The 21762-nt window shown below is 49.0% G+C and overlaps 1 long non-coding RNA gene across 1 annotated transcript in view; it reads right to left on the minus strand.

Annotated features, from left to right (window-relative positions):
- LOC147662879 (uncharacterized) overlaps positions 1-21762 on the minus strand; it is a 116912-nt gene that overhangs the window by 16450 nt on the left and 78700 nt on the right. Inside the window, exon 4 of the long non-coding RNA XR_015305479.1 lies at positions 16675-16761. This is a non-coding gene — a long non-coding RNA (uncharacterized LOC147662879). The remainder of the gene's footprint in view (positions 1-16674; positions 16762-21762) is intronic.

Consider the following 21762-nt stretch of genomic DNA (forward strand, 5'->3'; position numbering starts at 1 on the left):
TTGATTCCTCACTAGACAGATCAGCGCAGCGCTTTCCACAGACCGGGGAACTGTCGAACTCTATGAAAACACATTGCGCGGAGTCTGGCGTCTGCGGGACACTCTTCTACACAAAAAAGTTGTGGTGCAGCGTATCACCGATGCAGTGACTGAATTTCAACTGCATAACTCTAACCCCGACACCACATTGGCGACTCAATGGGGAGCGCTTAAGGCGGTTCTACGGGGAGAATTTATAACAATATCGGCAACCGAAAATAAGGAGAGGAAAGTTAAACGGGAAGAACTCACGCTCAAGGTCAGGGAATTAGAGCAGGTGCATCGGCGAACGGGGGCTCCTAGAATTTGGAAACAACTGAAGGCGGCGAGGAAACTCCTGTCGTCTCTGGACCTGGACAGAGCTGAATGTGCGGCTCTCCGTCTGAAACACGCATATTACACGGGAGGGGATCGTTGTGGCCGGTTATTAGCAGCTAAGCTCAGAATCGCACACCAATGCCGTCGAGTCAAAGAACTTGCGGTGCCAGGTGGGCGCACAGTCACAGAAGACATCGAAATAGCTGAAGTTTTTCGACAGTTCTACTCTGAGCTCTATGCGGAGGACGGCACAACGACTGGGGACCCTGATGAATATCTGGACTCAGTGACTCTCCCGTCCCTAGCTCAAGTACAGACTGACTACCTGGACCGAGAGATTAGGATAGAAGAGGTTATTACGACGATCGCTAGGCTGAAACTCGGGAAGGCTCCGGGACCAGATGGATACACCACCCTCTTCTATAGGACGTTTTGCACTACCTTGGCTCCAATATTGACCAAGCTGTTTAACTCTTTCGACTGCCCCGGTGCTATCCCACCGGATCTCCTGCAGGCCACGGTATCAGTCATACCAAAACCAGGGAAGGACAGGGCTCAGTGTGGCTCGTACAGACCGATTTCCCTCCTAAACGTTGACCTTAAAATCTACACGGGGGTCCTGGCTGCGAGGTTGGCACAGTATCTCCCCGGGCTGATTGAACCGGACCAGTCCGGCTTTGTACCCGGCAGGCAAACGGTGGATAATACCAAGCGGTTAGTGCACGTACTGGAAAAAGCTTCGCGAATCCCTGGGGAAAGGATGCTCCTCTCGGTCGACGCCGAAAAAGCGTTTGACCGGGTGCACTGGCCGTATCTTGAGCGGGTGATGGCTCGATTGGGCATAGGGGAGAAATTTAGGTGCATGGTCTTTAATTGTTATAAGTTCCCGTCGGCGGCGGTGCGCGTCAATGGCTGTGGATCGAAGCGCTTTTATATTGAACGCGGCATGAGACAGGGATGCCCGCTATCTCCTCTACTCTTCGCTCTCTACATGGAGCCCTTTGCCCAGAGAGTGAGACAAAATCCAGATGCTACGGGGGTGCGGATGGGGGGTTATACCCACACGGTCAGCTTATAAGCAGACAATGTCATTTTTACGCTAGAGAATCCGCAGAGGGCTTTACCCGCGTGTATGGGAGAGCTCGGGGCTTTCGCGAGAGCGGCCGGGTTTAAGATGAATATGGGGAAATCTACGGCATTGGATATCTCCCTGACACCTGGGACGAGACGAGATTTGCAGAGGCGTTACCCACTAAGGTGGTCGCGGGACCACGTGCCTTATTTAGGTATCCTGCTGGCTCCCACGCTGTCGGCGACGGTGGCGGTTAATTACGAGACGTTAGGCAAGAAAGTGAAAGAGGAACTGGGGAGGTGGAACAAGGGGACGATATCGTGGCTAGGCAGGATAGCGGCACTGAAGATGACAGTGCTACCACAGATCCTATATCTCTTCCGGGCACTTCCGCTGCAGCCCCCTAAAGGCTGGATACAGATGATGCAGACTGCTCTATCCCAATTCGTCTGGCAAGGCCGTAAACCCGAATGAAGAGAGCATTGACGACTCTAGCGCCGGAAGCGGGTGGACTGGTAGTCCCTGACCTTTACAAATATTTCCAGGCGTCACAGTTGAGGTACCTGGTGGAATGGAGCAGATGGGAGTCGGACAAGCACTGGCTCTTCCAGGATCAGGCAGTAGCGGGCCGGCCATTGCAGGAAATACCATTCCTGCGCAGACAACACAGACCCCCGAATCTCTACGCCTCCTATGTTACTAGGGTGCCGCTGAGGGTATGGGATGCCACTAGTGAACTATTCGAGCTTACCTCGTTCCCCTCTCCGTTCACTCCTATTGTGGACAATCCAGACTTCACGCCAGGGACGGAACCGGGTGCCTTTGCGCACTGGCGAGAGAAAGGCTGCAGAGCGCTTTTTCATGTGTACGGGAGGGATGGGATCCTCCCCTTTGAGGACCTTAAAGAGAGTTACCAGCTGGCCGAGGCGGATAGGATGAGATATTGGCAAGTCAGACACTGGGCACTACAACCGCAGGTGCGGGACGCGGCGGACAGGGACCTGCTCCCTTATGAGCGATGGATGGCGACGCGCACATCGGATGCAAAACTCATATCAGATCTATATAAAATGCTACAGCCTCCACCCACACACATCTATAATCCTGGTAGGGAGAGATAGAACAGGGAACTGGGGAGAACACTTAGCCACAAGGAATGGGAGCAAATCTCATACCGAGCGCGACATTCTGCATATCATGTGGGGCTCACAGAAACCTTCACCAAGGTGTCAACGTACTGGTATCGCACTCCCGAACGCTTGCACGAAATGAACAGGCTCATAGACATTACATGTTGGCGCGCTTGTGGGCACACTGGGACACTGACGCATATCTTATGGTAATGCCCACTGATACAGGACTACTGGAAGGAGGTGATAGACAAAATTGATAAATGTTTTGATATAGAGCTACCTCGTTTCCCGGCCTATACCCTACTGGGCCTGCCTAATGCCTTAATGTTCCCGTTGAAATCCCGGAGAGGGAGACACATAGCCATCGCTTTGGGCTCAGCTGTGCAGAACATTCTAATACACTGGCGCACTTCCACTGTTCCCTCGATCACGGGTTGGCTACACAGGCTGTGGCACGTACTGGGCATGGAGAAAATTTCGCTTACACTGGCTGGGGAGGTCGACCAATTCACAGAGCTGTGGCAACCATTCCATACTTTACTGGCTACTGAATTCAGGGAGCTTACGTGCCCCAGATACCTGAGACTCCTTAGGCTTACACCACCGATCACTTGAACGGCCAGTAGGAAGCGGGAGGGTCGGGTACGCATGTTAGGTAGATGGCAGGAGAGGACTTGTGAGTTTCTGAGATCTTCCTCGCACAACACCGGACGGAGAGTGAGGGGGTGGGAAAGGGGGTGGGCATGGGGGGCTGTTGGGGTAGTTTGTTACATTAAATGTGAAGTACAGAGGGATTGTTATTTGCTTTCTGATCGACATTCGAATGCAATGCTCGAGGACGCCACCCATGGCGGCTCTCGCCTAGCTAGGACTGTAGAACTTTGCAGGTGGCGGTGAGCTCTGGAGAAAGCATCAATTTTTCACGCTAGGAACTGTCTATTATCGCCTGGTTTCTTTCTTGTTTTTCACTGCTGTACCACTGTACTTACTTAATAAAATACTTAAACCTAAAAGGAACGTGAAGTTTCTCTTAAGTTGTTGTGGCCAATCTTCCCTAAAACAGTGTCTAAAACTGGTACCTTTGATGACCAGAGTTCCAGTAATCACACATTTCATCTCAACAGCTGCTGACCAATATATAACATTACCTACAGATTATAAAAACTTTCATGATGTCTTCAGCAAAAGTCAGGCAGAAACTTTACCTTCATACTGGGCATATGATTGCCAAATTGATCTGGTTTCCGGTGCTAAAATACCATGTAGTCGGAAATATGCGTTCACAGAGCAAGAGAATATATTCCTACGGAGTTACTTAGGTAAGTATCTCCAGAATGGATTTATTCTCCCATCAAAATCTCCGGTAGCCTATTTGTTGTCCCTTAAAAGAAGGAGTGGGAGCTTCTAATCTGCATTTATTACAGGGCTCTCTATAACATCACTTTACAGAACCAGTAATCCCTTCCACTTATTCCAGTACTGTTGGATAAAGTTAAAGACCTAACTTCTATACTAAACTTGATCTGCATGTGGGCGTGGCTAGGCAGGCCATCATGGCGGACTTGTGCTAGTTAGCTCCGTAAAGCTCAGCACTTATCCGGCATTCATCCTTGCTCCCTTGGGCGCTTTGGTGGTCCTTGAGGGGATATCCTTCCTTTGGTAGCCGGCCGAGACAGTCCGGTTCCCCTGCTGAGTGGTTGCGGTGCCGGTAGACGAAGGCAGCTGGTCCGGCGTGCTGCGGCCTAGTGGGAGTCTGAGAAGACGGGACCTCGATTTTAGAGGGTCCGGGACTGCACGGCTGATGGCTTAAACCCAGCGGAGGAGCGCCGACCGGAATCGAGGCTGTGTGCGGGGCAGACTGGCCCAGGAACGACATTGGATGCTGCCCCCCTCGGTGAGTACACGGCGGGGGGAGTGCTCAGTTCTGTCTGCCGGGTTGTTCCCGGTGTTACGGCAGTGCGGGTGGTTGCCCCCGCGTCCTGCTGCCTGGGGTTTGGTTTGCGGCGGCGCCTGGAGGGGAGCGTGGGGCTCCATTGTGCCCGCTGTGCTCCCCCCTCCCTCTGTCCATCGGGAGATCGGCAGCCGGGCCAGGACGCGTGGGGAGAGTGGTGGCAAAGTTGGCGCAGGCTGGACAGCTGAGACGCAGAGGCGCGGGCGGAGTGCATGCGGGAGGCCTGCTAGGGGTGGCCCGCCTTCCTGGGAGCCGCGGCTGGACATCGGCGGTGAGCGGCATGGCATCGTGGTAGCCCCGCAGAGTGAGTGCTGATTGCCCCCTCCCCCTGCTTCGCCAGCGGCTTGGCCACGGCCTGGTGACTTGCGGGCCCCTTAACGAGGGCAACTGGAAGGTGTATGCAACAGTGTGGGCCCCCCCTGCAGAGAGATCAGCGGCCGGGTCGCACTGGGGGAGAGTAGCGGTGAGGAGGGTGCAGACCAGACAATGGGGGAGCCCGCGTGGCGGCTGGAGTAGGCCGGGCCTGCACTGCGCCCTAGGTGCTGGCTGCCCGCATCCTCAGGAGCAACGGTTGGGCCTTCAGCGGTGAGGGGCGAGACACTACGAGACCTAGGCAGAGTCTATGGTCATTGGCTGTGTCCCTTGGCCTTACCCACAATTGTTGGGTGATATGTTGTCCATTCTCCTCCTTGCTTTACCTGAGATCGCCCTATTGGGTTATGTAGTGAACTTCCCTAAGAAGGTTCGTAGGCTAGCTGCGTTGGACTTCCTTTTGGCAAAACGAGAGATTGCATTACTGTGGGGTAGTAGACGTGCTCCTACTCTCCGCTCTTGGTTAAATAGCCTTGCGTTCTGCAATGTGACCTGCGAGGAATTTAGCACTCTACTCCCCGATTCTTCCAGGCCAATCAACATTTGGGGGCCATACAGGAACTACATATCTCGGCGCCAATTAGCGTATGATTCTCCGGCTCAGTCCGGCATTACCCCTACAGGAGTGGGATAGCTCTCTTCGGACTCAGGAGAAGAGTAGCGGGGAGACGATTATACCACATTTAGTTCACTTATTATTTTTGTTCCGGACTGTGTAAATTAATTTCAGATATGTCACATGCTTGATTTGTTCATTATGTGTATTATATTGGTCGTAGTCGGTCGCCTTGTTTTCTTTTTGATATTATGATTGGTACTCATGTTTCAAATGAACAGTTTTTTTTTCCAGATTCATCATAATTGGCATTTTATGTCATCATATTGCAGTTTCATTGTTATGTTTTTTATTTTTTATTTGTCTTTATGTAAAAATGGAAAATAAAGTTTAAAAAAAACAAAAAAACTTTGGGTGATGTTCCAGCTCCCCACAGTCTTGCCAGATTCCTTTTAGCGACCATCAATCCCAACGTGATCCATATACCGTATTTCTTGCCTAAATCTGTGGGCTCCCATACATTTAAAAGGCATCTCTTAGCCTCAATCCCTACCACAAGTCCAAGAAACTCACCTAGCCAGGCGTGTATTCCCTTCCAATACTTCTGTACATACACACACTCCCACAGGATATGCATAAATGTTCCGTCCTGACCACATTGCCTTCTGCACATGTCTCATCTGCCCCTTCCCATTCTGACGAGCTGAGTCCCCTTGACACAGACTCTATGGAGGATTTTCAATTGGACCAGGGATAACCACTGGAGGCCACTGCCTCCGGCCACTTCTTGTCATCAAGTTCCAACCCATCGTTCCCCCAGCACTCCCAGATTACTTTGAGAGAGTCCGGAGCATTATCGATCAGTTTCTTATACGTCAAGGACACTGCTTTAGTTTATAGGTACCCATCGAGCAACTTGTCTTCCAGCAGCAAGGCATCAGGGGGGGGGGGGGGATATTCCCTTCTGCAAGAGCGACATTAGTGCATGTCTCACCTGTAAATACCTGAAGCACAAGTTACTACTTGTGTAATGATATATCTGTAAGAGACATTAGTTAGTGATAGATTCCTTACCTTAGAATATCCCCAGGCGTCAGACTGGATTCGGAAAATGTTTGCGTAGCAGTACCCTTGCGCGTCGGTAGGCGTCGACTGCGGCTCCGCGTCCGTCGTCGGCGTCGTGAGCGCCGGAATGACGTTGGAGTACTTAGACGCCGCCCATGCGCGCTGACGTCAGTTCTGATACACAGCTTTTCCGCGCCAGATACGCAGAGCCATGATAGAACCAACACTGGTGCCATGAAACTAGGGCCCTGAAAGGGGAGGATAGGTGGGTCGGTAAGGAATCTATCACTAACTAATGTCTCTTACAGATATATAGTTACACAAGTAGTAACTTGTGCATCTGAAAGAGACACGTTAGTGATAGATTCCTTACCTTAGAATAGATAACCCAGCAATACCAACCCCGGTGGTGGGTCTGCGAACCAATATCACACCAGAAAGTCCTGGAAGACGGAACGGCCAAAGAATCCACCCCTCCGGACTTGACTGTCCAGGCAGTAGTGTCTTGCGAACGTGTGCAGCGAGGCCCACGTCGCTGCCTGGCAAATGTCCTGTAAGGGGACTCCTCGGCCCAGGGCAGTTGTTGCCGTGGCACGAGTGGAATGAGCCCGCAATCCAGCAGGGGGCTCCTTTTTCGCCATGGAGTAACATGCCTGAATACACAAGATGATCCACCGTGAAATGGTCCTCTTGTGTACCGCCTTTCCCTTCTTCGCGCCCACAAAACCAACAAAGTGTTGGTCATCCACCCGGAATTGGCGTGTGCGATCTAGGTAATAGGAGAGCGCACATTTTGGATCCAGACGGTGGAGCCTCTCTTCCTCTTTCGAGGGATGCGGAGGCGGAAAGAAGATGGGCAAAGTAATGGACTGCCCGATGTGGAAGGCCGTGACAACCTTGGGCAGAAAGGAAGGTCGTGTACACAACACCACCTTGTCAGGATGAACAGATAGGAAAGGTGGAGTAGAAGAAAGAGCTTGGAGCTCACTCACCCTCCTGGCAGAGGTGATGGCGACCAGGAAAGCAGTCTTCAAAGTGAGAAGACGGAGAGGACAGTTATGGAGCGGCTCAAAGGGAGCACACATCAGATAAGTGAGAACAAGATTCAAGTCCCACTGGGGCATCACAAAGGGAGCAGGAGGAAACATGTGTGTGATGCCCTTCAGAAATCTATTTACGATGGGGGACTTGAATAAAGAAGGCTGATCAGGGAGCCTTAAGAAGGCGGAAAGAGCAGAAAGGTAGCCTTTAAGAGTGCCCAGAGCAGAGCCCTGCTGGGCAAGGGAAAGAAGAAAAAGCAGCACTTCCGAAAGGGGTGCAGAGAGAGGATCCACAGCCTTTGCTGTGCACCATGCCACAAATCTGTTCCACCTGCAGGCGTATACCGACTTTGTGGAGGGACGCCTGGCTGCCAGAATGATATCACAGACTTCAGGAGGCAAGTCAAATGGCCTCAACTGTCGCCGTTCAATCTCCAAGCTTGTAGGTGGAGACTGGACAGGTTCGGGTGCAGCACCGTCCCCTGCTGCTGCGACAGAAGGTCCTCCCGAAGAGGCAGACGAATCGGGGGATCGACTGACATGCTGAGTAGCTCGGGATACCAGTATCTTCGTGCCTAGTCCGGAGCCACAAGGATCACTTGGGCCTGGTCGCGCGTCGAACCTGATCTTCTTCAGCACTCTGGGCAGAAGTGGTATAGGCGGAAAGGCGTACAACAGACCGCAACTCCACTCGCGACGAAAAGCGTCTCTGAGCGAGTGCCGCCTTGGAAATTCCAACGCGCAGAACTGATGACATTGCGCGTTCTCTTCTGTGGCGAATAGATCTAACCAAGGCTCTCCCCATTGCTGAAAGAGACCTTGCGCCACGTCTGAGTTCAGACGCCATTCGTGATCCATCATGCACCGACGGCTGAGTTTGTCTGCCCTGGCATTCAGAGAGCCTGCCAGGTGTTGAACCACCAGGGTCACGCCCTGATGTTCCAGCCATTGCCATAGGCGCAGAGCCTCCTGGCATAGGGTCCACGACCCCACTCCGCCTTGTTTGTTGCAGTACCACCTGGCGGTGGTGTTGTCGGTGAACACTTGCACTACACTCCCCTGAACAGAGGGGAGGAATGCCTTCAGTGCTAGACGAATCGCCCGCAGCTCCAACATGTTGATATGGAGCTGGGACTCCGCCGGAGACCAGAGGCCTCTGATCTCCGCCTCTCCCATATGGCCCCCCCAGCCCTCGAGGGACGCGTCCGTCACAACTACGTGCTCCGGGTGGGGTAGGGAGAGGGATCTAACACTGACCCAGTCGCGGTCCGTGAGCCACCACTGCAGTTGTTTTGCAGTGCCCTCCGAGATCAAGACATGATCGGACAGGTTGCCCTGATGCTGGGCCCACTGAAACTTTGGGTCCCACTGCAGAGCCCGCATCCGCCACCTGGCGTGATGCACCGGAAGGATGCAGGAGGCCATCAGCCCCAGAAGCCGCAGCGTCAACCTGACCGAGACTCGGGATAACGGCTGGAAGATGGGAATCAGAGCCTGAATATCCCGAACCTGCTGTTCGGGTGGGTAAACCCGAAACTGCGCCGAGTCGAGAACCGCTCCGATGAAGAGGAGCTTCTGAGAGGGGCACAGGTGTGACTTTGGCACATTGATGGAGAACCCCAGCAAGTGCAGGAGGTCGGCCGTAGTCTGGAGGTGGGTGACGACTACCTGGGGCGAGCCCGCCTTCAACAACCAGTCGTCGAGGTAGGGGAAGACTGACACCCCCTGCCTGCGCAGATGAGCTGCGACCACCGCCATCACCTTCGTGAACACCCGTGGGGCGCTGGTAAGGCCAAAGGGGAGCACGGTAAACTGAAAGTGCTCTTGGCCTACCGTGAACCGCAGGTAACGCCGTTGTGCCGGCAGGACGGGGATGTGGAAATAAGCGTCCTGCAGGTCCAACGCTACCATCCAGTCTTCCGGGTCCAGGTCAGCCAGGACCTGAGCCAAAGTTAGCATCTTGAACTTCTCCTTCCGGAGGATGCCGTTGACGTCCCGAAGGTCCAAGATTGGGCGTAGGCCCCCTTTGCCCTTCTTGGGCACCAGAAAGTAGTGGGAGTAACATCCACACCCTACTTCTGGCCCAGGAACGCGCTCAATGGCCCTCTTGGCCAAGAGGGCCGTGACTTCCTCTTGCAGAATTTGCAAGTGATCCCCCGACACGCGGTGGCATTGCGGTGGCATGGATGGAGGGGATGCCTCGAAGGGGAGGAAGTAGCCCCTTCGGACAATCTGCAGCACCCACCTGTCCGAAGTGACTGTGCGCCAGTGGGAGAGGTGATGGCCAACCCTGCCTCCCACAGGCGTTACACAGGCCTGAAAACTCAGACTAGGAAGGTTTAGAGGCAGGCTCTGCTGCCGGGGGTGTGGACTGGCCTCGCCGTGGTCCCCGACCGCCGCCACAGCGGTTTCCACGTCCGCCACCGCGCTGTTGGACATTCTGCGGCGCATGGCTGGCAGTACGTGTGGGGGCGCCCCTTCCGTGGCCACGAAAGGAGCGAAAGGCACCCAATTGCTGGAGTGGGGCCGTGAGGCCCAAGGACTTGGCCGTAGCCCTGGAGTCCTTGAAACGTTCCAGCGCATGGTCTGCCTTGTCGCCGAAGAGGCGACGGCCATCAAACGGCATGTCCAGGAGTGTGGCCTGGACATCGGCCGAGAAGTTGGCGGACCGCAACCAGGCGTGGCGTCGAACCGCCACTGTCGTTGCCATCGCCCTGCCCAGTGAGTCTGTGGTATCCAGGCCACACCGGATAGAAAAGCGTGCTGCATCTCGGCCTTCCATAAGGGCTTGGCCGAGTTTAGCCTGGACCTCCTCCGGGCCTTGTGGCAGCACCTCCGCAACCGTGTCCCACAGAGTGTGGGTGTAGCGGCCCAAGAGACAGGCGGTATTCACAGACCGCAGCCCTAAGCTAACGGACGAGAAAACTTTCTTCCCGAACTGTTCGTATCTCTTGGATTCCCTGTCGGGCGGGGCCGACGGGAATGCGGTCTGGGAGTTTGACCAGACTCTCGGGGTGGGTGGACAAAAAGCATGGGTCGCCCCGGGCCGGGCGGTAGCGTCTGGCCATGTTCCTATTCACAGGCGGACCTGTGGCGGGCTTGGACCAAGTGCCCACAAGAACGTCACACAAGGCCTCATTGAACGGCAGCAGGGGCTCACTGGAGCTTGACTGCGGTTTGAGGACCTCTGTGAGGAGGTTAGTCCTCACGGCCGCGACGGGGAGCTTAAGGTTTAAGGCCTTAGCTGCCTTCGTCAACACTACACTATATGTAGAGCCCGCCTCCGAAGCCACAGTCGGAGGTGAGCTAAATCCAGTGTCTGGCGAAGTGTCAAGACCACTGGCCTCCCCAAGCTCATATGTCCAGTCCTGTTGAGACTGGCAATCTAGTGCCAGAGGGTCCTCGGACCCCTCCCAATCTTCCTCATCACCTGTGTCCTGTAAACCAGGATTAGCAGACAGGGCCTCCTCCTGGAGATAAAAATCCCCAAAGGCCGACGGAATCGGCGCCCAGCGGCGCCCTTCCGGCGCCTGAGTCGGACCGTAGGAAACATTGGGGGCGGCAACCACAGTGGGCGCCGGGGGCGACACCCTTGGGGTCGGCGCCGGTGAGGTCGTAAGGTCGACCGGGGACGTCCCGGATCCGGCGAGGTCCTGCGGCGCCGAGACCGACCGACTACAGGTGTTGAAAAAAAAAACACTCCTTCCCATCACAGCCCTTGTGTACGCTACAATGGCTGCCAGGTGTACCTTTAGCGTGTGGTAAGAGCTCCCTATAGCCACTACGTGCATGAGTAAATTAAAGACTGTGGCGTCCTCTGTTGATCATTTTGTTTGGCGCGCCATTTTAAAGACCTCCTCTAATTGTTTGAGTAGCACCTATATGTTGGTTTTCTTGTTTCTAAATCCTCAGGAGCCATGCTGCCAAACTGAGTGTTTTTGGTTCCGGGTGCAGCACTATGCCCCATTACATGATTAGGATGTCCTCCCATGTTGGTAGCGGCATCCCATTTCCCTGCACCAGTTCCACTAGGTCGGAAAACCATGCTTCATTGCCAATGTGGAGCGATGAGGGTCATGGTTACCTGTATGTACCTCTCTATTTGCAGAGAAATTAGACGGATTAGCAGCAAGGTATATGCAAATCTCTGTAACTATTTTATCGATAGGGCATTCTCCAGCGATTGGTGCCTTTGGCGCCTAGACGTGAAGTCTTGGTATTTTGTGTTTTCTTTTGCCACAAACAAATCCACATGCGGAGTTCCCCAGTTTCTGAAGATTTCATGCAGGATATGTGGGTCTACGTCGAATTCTTGGGATGCGCTGTTTGCCCTACTTAATCGGTCTGCTTCTGGTTTTCCACTAATGGTAGGTGGATTGCAATTATTGTTATGTTCCATGGTAATGCTTTTGTCCATATCTCCTGTGCTAAGTTAGATAGTGCTAAAGATCTTGCTTGCCGTCCCCTCATTTATTAACATAGAAATTAAGTATTTCATTGCATCCACCAGGCTCCACAGGACCAGATGTTCAGTCTGTTCATGTGCGCTCCCAACCTCCTGTGAGATGTAGCTTTTTAAGGGTAACAGTGGGATTTGGTTGTCTGAAAGGTCTGCCCACTGCAATGCTGTTATTCCACCATTTAATTCCCTTGTGTACTCCTTCTGTTGCAACCACAAGATCGACCCCAACTTCCTGTTGCCTGCGACCAGTTTCTCTGCAGCCATTCCTGGATCCGGCTTGGGTAGAGTCTGGCATTTGGAATGGGCGGCATGTAGGATGCCATCATGCACATGAACTTCCCAATAGTCCTCACCGTCCGAGCTTACCCCTTCTGGTAGAGGCAAAGTTGTTCTGACATTGCTTGTACACTTGCCTCTCCACAGGGATGGTGTTTTTCTGTTCCGAGTCCATTCTCTAGAAAACAAATTTCACTTTCTGGTACCATGAAAGAGTTTTCCAGGATGGAGAACTAGACTTTGTGCGGTGTTTGCATGACCATGTTTGTGTTGTCTTTCTCATAGAGCTGTACCAGCAGTGCAAAGTTGTCCAGGTAATGGAAGACATGAATTGTGCATCTTCTCAGAAGTACTGCTACAGCAGCCAGGGATTTTGTAAAGACTCAAGTGCCAACATTATTCTGAAAGGCATCATTGTGAACCTGGTCTAGTCCAAATCTTTAGAACATCTTGTGTCTTCTGTTTATTGACACATGCAGGTAAGCATCCTCGAGGTCTCCTGTTGTCATAGTCCTAGTTTCCGGATGAGTAGAATGACCTATGGCAGTGTTGTCATCTAAATTTGTCTCTTGATGTCCTTTGTCAAGGCACTGAGCTCTAGGATGGGCCTTAAGGACATGTCAGCTTTTGGGAATAGGAAGGAGACAGAGGAATCCCCATGCCATTTCTTACGGTGGCACCATTTCTATAGTACTTTTTTGTAGCAGTTCGGTGACTTCCTTTTTTAAGTGTATGGTGTAGTTTTTTTCTATCCTCTTGTCAGAGGTGCTGTTGTGTCATTCCCTGAGGAATACTCGGATTCTGCCTCCTACTTTTGTGTAGGAAGGGTGCTCTGTGCAATCACTTGCTGTTATGCCCAATGGCTCTCAGTGCTGTACCTCTTTCGTGTGCCCTCCCTTGAAAGGGCCGTCTCTGCTGTCTGGTGTATTGTCACTGTGTTAGGGTGCTGTGGGTTGGTTGTAGTGCAGTAAAAGACATGTGAAGTTTAATGGTTGTGAACCTCCTCTCAAAGTCATTGTCCTTTGTTGAGCAGTTGATCACTGGATCAATTCTCAGTATTGTAGTTCTTACAGGGACTTAGCAATATTTCTGAGTGGGGTGTTGCAGGATACTCAATCTCCTCCCACTGCTGGTGTGCACACCGATTCAGGAGTGTGCTGGAAATATTACTTATCCACTGAACCTTAGGTAAATGCTCCATCGTCCACCATGTCCAACCACATGCTCTATTGGATGGTACGGCCTGGGTACTGAAGGGGCACAAGGCTCATGCACCCATTCCCACACCAGTGGCATAGTGCACTCAGCTAGAGGGGTGACTGAGGTATGCCAGGGCAGTGTGTTTTGTGGGCTTGGCACACAGGGATGCGTGCCATGTCAACTATCTGTTCAGTTCTGCACCAAGACACTCAGTGCAGCACTATGCCCCATTACAGGATCAGGGTACAGGGCCCCAATGGGTGGCACAAATAGGGGCCTTCTCTGGTCTGAGTGCCCTGGGCACCTAGGGTACCATTTAGCAGGGGCTGACCTGTGGCCAGAGATGCCAATTGGGTTTAGGCTTCAATGCAGTTTTTAGGGAAGGAACACAAGCCCTGTGTACCAGATTGGCAGGAACCCAAGCCCCACTCAAAGTCCATCAGCAATTCAGCAAAAAGTGGGGGGAATACCATGAATGAAAGATAGCACTTGTTTACAGGAGGTCAAGCCTTTAGAGGTGGGACAATTTCCACTAGACAACATGGTTGTACATCTTCAGTAGATGGAATAGCAACTGCAGGTGATAAAGGAGATGCAGATGGATGTCTGATCCTCTTTCAGGTACACTGAGGTGGACACTCCACTCTAATCAAAGGTGGAAACACTCTAAACGTGGAGAGGTCTCTTAACATTGAGTGATACCTCTGAAAGTAGATATATAGGAATGCCTCTGCAATGAAAGTTCTTGACATTGACCACGAGCACTGGTGACTTCGAGATGCTGCCCAGTCACATCTTGTAGTGGCAGAGGCAGCATCATGGGAGGGAGAGTGGTTGGAGATTGGACCCCCTTCTCTCCAAGAATAGTTGTGGAAGCTGAAAGTGGCATACATCCAACCTCACCTTTCTGAGCTCTAAGGCAATCACCTTCCCTGTTCCTTAGCCTTGTGTAAGATATGTTTTGCACTCATAATTGCTTGATTGCTGCCCAAGCAGCATATACCGAAGTCCTGGAAGGCGACTCAGGCACATCTGTTGACTCTTGGATGAGAGAGTAGCGGATATGGACAGATGCTGAAAGCGATGTTCTAATATCATTGCAGAGGAAAGCTCTTAGGAAGCGGATTGGGTATTACAAAGTAGGATGCAGTGATCCCAACGTTAAAAGCCAAGACGGATGACAGACCCTCCATTATCTCCTTCTCCCCCAACTCTCCTGATACTAATAACATATAATACTGTTGTGTAGTGGGTGTTTGGGCTCCCTAGAATGCTGAAGTCACACTTACCTTTGACTTATGCTAGTGCCTTTAATAAAGTCTCTTAATAGAAGAAAATGCAGACCTGCACTGTTGTACCCACAACTTTTACAAGCTGAATTTGTCTGTTTAATGGTACACAAATGTATTTTGGCTGCCGTCCGGCAACAAAACATGGTTAGCAAGTAACTCTAGGTCATGAAATGTTGTAAATTAATTTCAGCTCTATGCTTGTGCTATGTTCTAAATATTGCACTTTAGCTTTAATTTGATTATGGTAGCTAGGTACTGAAGATCTGTGATTGACCAAATTAAGTCTATTTTTTTCCCTTTTTAATTATGTTTTACATTTCCATTTTAATATGCACTTTGGGGACATCAAATTAAACATTTTCTAATTATATATTTGCGCATGGATGAATTTTTAATTTGTATACCGACTCTAGGATTTGTCCTCATGTTCGATGAAGTTCTGGCAACATTTTAAATTTTTTGATGTATAATTGCTCTTTTTGCTCATGTACGCTTATGGCTTATTATAAACCGAAAAAAAGTTTTTCTGACTGACTAACGTCGTTAGGTGCTTCGCCTCTATGACCTCAGTGATTCAATAAAACCAATGATGAGTTTACTGAATGTTACCTTTTGCTTTATATGTTAAGTTTTGTTTTTGATAATCTCTTTACATGTAATGTAACTAATACTCTGCTTAGTATGCTATTTATAGGCAAATGTTAATACAAAACAGATGTATAAAATATATACAACAGTAAATTTCTACTTGTTTGGAGCCGTTGTGTCAGGTACTCAACATTTTGGGATAACCTAGATTAGTAAATGGGTCCCGTTGGATAGCATCACGAAATGCAGCTAATGAATCAGCTCATTAGCTTAGCCCAGTTACGAAATTAGTGAATGGGAGAGAGAAATGAATTAACGAATTGCAATACAGAGCGAGCTTTTGAACAAACTGTTTTCGAAAAGTAGGACAGGCTGCTACCTGGAATGCTCAATGCTCCCTACTACCTCTTCTCTACTATGTACACAGGGTTCATCGGCACATTTCATATTTGAAAGTCTTGGTGAGCTACTCTGCAAGTAAGAGTTCACCTCCTCAAGGAGGAAATTTGAGGGCTGTTCTGGTACATTAATGCATGAAGGTGGCTAACTGGAAGGAATGTCACTTTTGTCAGAACTGGGACATTTTTACAGTGGTCCATTTTACTAGTCTTAAATTGCTAAATGGAATTTTTGATATCAGACTAAATACAGCCACTGAAAACTGCATCAAAGTATTACACTGTTACAATACTCACACTCATGGAAGGCTTGGATTATCAAGACAATGTGCAAAGATGTATGCTTGTTGCTAGCTGGACAGCTAAATACTGAATTATCCCTAAATTGTTATTTTTTCTTTCTCTACAGGTTGAGTGTTGACAGTAATGTATGCACACTACATTTGCTTTCTACAAAAGTGTATGGGACAGACCGCTTGGTGCAGCATCCTTTGCTGCCCTAAAAATTAGCAACTAACGTGTTAGCCTAGTAAACGCATCACAGTTGCAGGAATGCCTGACTTACCCACAGCTGTTTTCCAGACAGTTAGCACATTTTTAACATCTTAGCAAATTCTGTTGTTTTTCAAGCAGATAACTTGTAAACCGCCACAGCACTACTGTATCAAACAAGACTGTACGCCTACCCAAATTAGACTGTTAATGGCAAAATGCCTGATAAGAATCGAAATTTCTACCTCACTTTCTCACACATTAAAGTACAAATGCCATGCAAGAAGAGGTGTCAGTTCTACAACGGACTCTCAATCAATACAAAAACAACATTTTCCCCCTTAAGTTTCAGGTCTTAAAGCATATATAAATCTTTGATAGTGCCAAAACGTATCAACGCCACAACTGGAGAAAATGTACCTGTTATAGTTCAGCAAAGAATGTTAAAATGGAAAATTCTTTTGCAATTACTCAACCAAGGTTTATTTCAGATCATCATCCAGTTACCTATGAACAACAAAATTATGTTAGGTGCGGCAAATAAGCTTTTTCACTTATTTTAATGCGTTTTAAGTCCTGCATTTCATACATCATTTCTACTTTCGTTTTGGAATTTTATACTCCAAATGCTTACATTTTATCCTAACCTGGGCTTTTCTGTGCTACAATGTCAGGTCACTAGTGTTCCAGCTAAACTGACAGACTATTTTGTATATGCAGTGTGGCTTATCTTTACATCTAAAGAAAATCGCACCTAAGCTGCTGCTGATGTTACATTCCTGATCTTTCAGATAACCAAATTCAATAGCTATCATTTTAGTGTGACTTGTGAGATGCCACACAAGAGACTTGGGCACCTTGAAAAGTGATGATTTGCTGCTTATTTTAGGATCTTTATCAGCATTGTTCTTGGATAGGTTCTAAAATCATCTTCATCTACTACCACCTGGCCATAGTTATGTGATCACCGGAAAAGGGCCTAAATATAAAACACCCTGGTTAATGTATTCAATGATGCAATGCTTCCTGTTAGTTGTTCCTCATTTGCCACCAGTGCATCAAAGTCTGTCCAACAAATCAACTTTCTGGGGCACCATTGTTCAGTGGGAATACTTCTAAGATCAGTCAGTTAACTGTTCATCCTATTACATAAATTGTCAGCCTGTCATTAAACATCACAAACTCCCAGGCGGCTGTAAATACAAGTACCTGCCATTTGAGAAACCTACAACTGACCCTGAAGCATTACCCAACTCTACTTTCTCTCTGATTCTAGCGCTCTTAAGAGTTGCACCTTGGCTGCCAAGAGACAGTCTACCTTGAGGACAATTTCATGCATGGCGTTCAGGTCAGGTCTACTCAATCAGGGAACCACATTAAGTATGGTGTTCCTGCTAGAATACCTTTATTTTGCCACAGACGACAGTGATCTAAGTGCATTAGTCCTGCGAAACGAGTTGGTGGACTTTGACACTACAAACTTGGAGACACTGATACTTAGACACCGAAATATCGGAATAAATTAGTCTGCTCACAAGAAATTTAGTTCACACTATTTAATTCTACAGTACATACCATACACTATGGAGTGGCATCTGGGACATATGTACCACCGTGACCACTGAACATCAATGAGGAACCTCTAGCAAGAGTGAGTCAATCGTATCTCTGGGTGTTTTATATTTAGGTCTAGGGGACACAGCTTGCCTACTGAATGAATGGTGATTGGGAATGCATTCCAAACAAATTTACCAGCTGAATGCTGCAGGACTCGCATCTGCAGTAGTGCCAATTGGGTACACTCAATTCCTCTAAACCAGAGGTGATGGTAGAAAAAGAAAGCATACGGATAAATGCTTTCTGGTCTACGCAACTGGAGCCTGTCCTCAACTGGTATTTTATTACAGGCTTTAAATACATATCCCAATTATTCTTAGGAACACAAATCTCCAAACTGTCCTCAGCCCATTCCTATAAGATTAAACACAATAATACACTAAATTACATGCAGTGGAAGCATTCAGCAGTCAGCCGATGGTAGGTGCCTGTCTAGATTGCGGCATCGCTTTATATCTAGGCCACACTACAACATCTGTGGCTTACATGCAGGCAATCTATAGAGCATCATGAAATAATTCTTTGTAAATACATAGAATTGGTGCTGCAACACTATGAACGACATCACTGCTCATTAATACAGCACGTGTTATGTTAAATATTTGTATAAATTGCGACAACTACGAGAAGGCATCTAGGTGCTGCAGTGATATGGAGGGATGCATGCTCTATTAGTTGTTAAAAAGTCCGGTTTTCCCGGACCTTTTGAAGGATAAAAGACCCAGCAGTGATTTACTATGCAGGAGGATGGAGTTCCAGAGTTTACAGGCCCCAACTACTAAATTTCTACCAAAAAGAAAGAGCCTGAACTTAAGAACAATTGCATTAGTGGCGGTACTCAAGCATAGTACTCAAGCTGCACTAAAACCAGAAAGAGTGCTCCATGGTTTTCATTAGCCTTAAAAATTGAGTTAGGTGAAGTGAGGTCACTTGAGCGGAGGTGGCGAAGAAATTACGAGGCGGCTGCCCGTGATATATAAGTAAATCTGCACGAAGGAACTATCATGCTGCAATCAAGCTGGCAAACAAAAAACACTATTCAAAGGTCATTTCTTCCTCCGACAAGGGACAGAAAGAGATCTTTAAGATAGTTAACAGCTTCACCAACCCCACAGCACTCTCTCAGAAAATTCCCCCCTCTTTCCCGCTCTGTAATGCCATAGCTAATTATTTTGAGAAGAAAATCTCCGATATTGTTAAGGATTTCCCTTCTATGCCATCTACTCCGACAAACGTAGAAACAACGAGGACAGGCTCTGAGGCAATTAACTTCCCACGCTTTGACTCATTCACGTCCATTTCCCTGGAGGACTCACATCAGGCCATCTCATCAATAAAATCTGGATCTCCATTCGATCCTTGCCCGCCTATGGTTCTGCGGACTTTGGTTGAGGAGATAAATACAACTATCAATAGTATTATTAATTCTTCACTGGCCACGGCAGAAATCCCAGGTGACTGGAAGTGTGCAGCGGTCATGCCACTTCAGAAAAAAGCCCTACCAGATCCAACCATCCTGTCCAACCTGCGCCCCATTTCCCTACTCCCTGCGGTGTTCAAGCGGACGGAGAAATTCGTTAATAAACAACTTACGAGTTTTCTGGAGGAGAATAACATCCTGCACTCCAATCAATCAGGGTTTCGATCCAAGCATTCGACTGAATCTGCCCATTTGTTTACGGCAGAGACACTACGAATGGCACTGGACCAAGGGAAGAAGGCCGTCCTGATTTTACTCGATCGGCGGCCTTTGACACGGTCTCACATTCTATCTTGGTTGACCGTCTGGGTAAAGCAGGTATAGGAGGAGTGGTACTGGCATGGCTTAAAAATTTCCTCACCCAGAGACGTCAGGTTGCAGTATTAGGCGACTTCAAATCTGAAGAAAAAGTTATTAGCTCAGGAGTCCCGCAGGGCTCAAGCCTGAGCCCTGTACTTTTTAACCTTTACATGGTACCCCTGATCGAGCTAATCGCCTCTTACCAGATTAATACCATATCGTACGCTGACGATACTCAGCTGATCCTGGTGTTGGATAGGGAGCTGTCTGGCGCTGAGGAAAACCTGAAGAGCTGTCGTACGGCTACATTGGAGTGGATGAATAACAATCACCTCAAGTGTAACTCAGGGAAGACAGAAATACTACCCTTTGGATCTCAAAATCTGTTTTCCCCTAAACGATGGTGGCCTGAAGATGCCGAAGCTCCCCCTAGTACCATCTCCTCTGCACGAAATCTGGGCATCAAATTTGATGACCAACTATCATTTAAGCAGCAAGCGGTAGGTGTGGCTAGCTCCTGCTTCCAGATCATCAAATCATTGAGGAAGTTCTTTGACCTTCTTGCTCTTGCAGCCTGGAAAACAGTGGCAGTAGCATTGATAACATCTAGACTGGACTACTGCAACAGCCTATATGCAGGTACCAACAAAGCAGTTCTCCACAGGCTGCAGATAGTCCAGCATGCTGCTGCCCGCCTGGTACTTCGCTGGCCGAGAAGATCATCTGCCTCGGCTGCGCTTAAGATCTTACATTGGTTACCCATCCATAAGCGTGTCCTATTTAAGGTGCTTGTCATCACCTTTAGAGCCTTCCAGTTCCAAGGACCAAGATACCTGTCTAATGGCTTCAAACGCTATCTGCCAGCACGCTGTTTAAAGTCTGCCAATCAAAACCTCTTGGTAACTCCTAGATTCAGATTGGCCACCAAAGGGGGGAAATCTCTTTTTGTATTAGGAGCAAGAGCTCGGAATAAATTGCCAGCTCAACTTCGGCATACAGCCAAGGAGAGTGAATTTAGGAAATCCTTGAAGACTTGGATCTTCTCACTCTCAGATGCTGCTTGTAGGGCATTAGTGTAAAGCTTGCAATACGTTGAAGTTGCCTTCTGTCCACCAACCTTTTCCAGCGGGGTTGGATGTGGAGCTCCAAGATGCTCCTTGGAGCGATAGCAGCGCTATATAAGTGTGATGTTACATTACATTACATAGTGTTCTCTCAGGCAAGTACCATCTGAGCCCACTTTGAGAAATTTGGGGCAGGAGTCGTGTAAGGCCCTAAATGTGCTACAAAGAGCTTTAAAACTCACTCAGTTTTACTGGAAGCCAGTGAAGCTTCCATAAGGCAGGTTTAGCAATTGAAATTTTGGAATCCTCAAAAGGCCTGGAGCTTATTGGTATACTGCATTCGCATGTTAAGATATAGACTGTTGTAGTAGTCACGTTTTGCTAAAACTAGAGCCATGACCGCAGACGTTTGTAAGGTAGGGGGAGGCGATGTATGATAAAATCTTTTTGATTATCTCGAGTGTGTAAAAACCTGCCGATATGGTCGCATTCACTTTGTCTCCAAATGTCAGTTTACTGTCCATAAGGATTCCAAGCTCTTTACTTTGCCTGCTGGAGATGGTAGGGAGCCTAGCTCCGTAGGCCAACAAGATGGAGTCCAGAAAGAAGTATTCTTCCCAGAAAGAAGGACCTCTGTCTTGTTAGAATTTAATTGAAGACAGTAAAGGTCCATACAGTCACTAATAGCTAGCTTACAGTTGCAGAAGTTCTGACAGATATTATTGATAGGATTGGAGAAGAACGCCAGGGGCGTGACAAATATTAAATAAAGTTGGGCTTAATGAAGGACCCTGGGGAACTCCACAAGACGGGACAAAAAGATCAGACTCCAAATCCTTCATTGCTACCGAATGCACCCTTCCAATAAGGAAGGAGCTCAGGAGGGACAAGGCAGGGCCCTTGATCCCGATGCTATTGAGATGGTTAACCAGCAAATTATGGTTGAGAGTATCGAAAGCCGCTGATAAATCTAAAAGAATAAGAGCGGCACGCCCCCATTGTCCAAGATGTACCAGACTGCCTCTCAGGCCACAATCAGCGAGGTCT

Source organism: Lissotriton vulgaris, unplaced genomic scaffold, assembly GCF_964263255.1.
Source record: "Lissotriton vulgaris unplaced genomic scaffold, aLisVul1.2 SCAFFOLD_492, whole genome shotgun sequence".
NCBI classification, from domain to species: Eukaryota; Metazoa; Chordata; class Amphibia; order Caudata; family Salamandridae; genus Lissotriton; species Lissotriton vulgaris.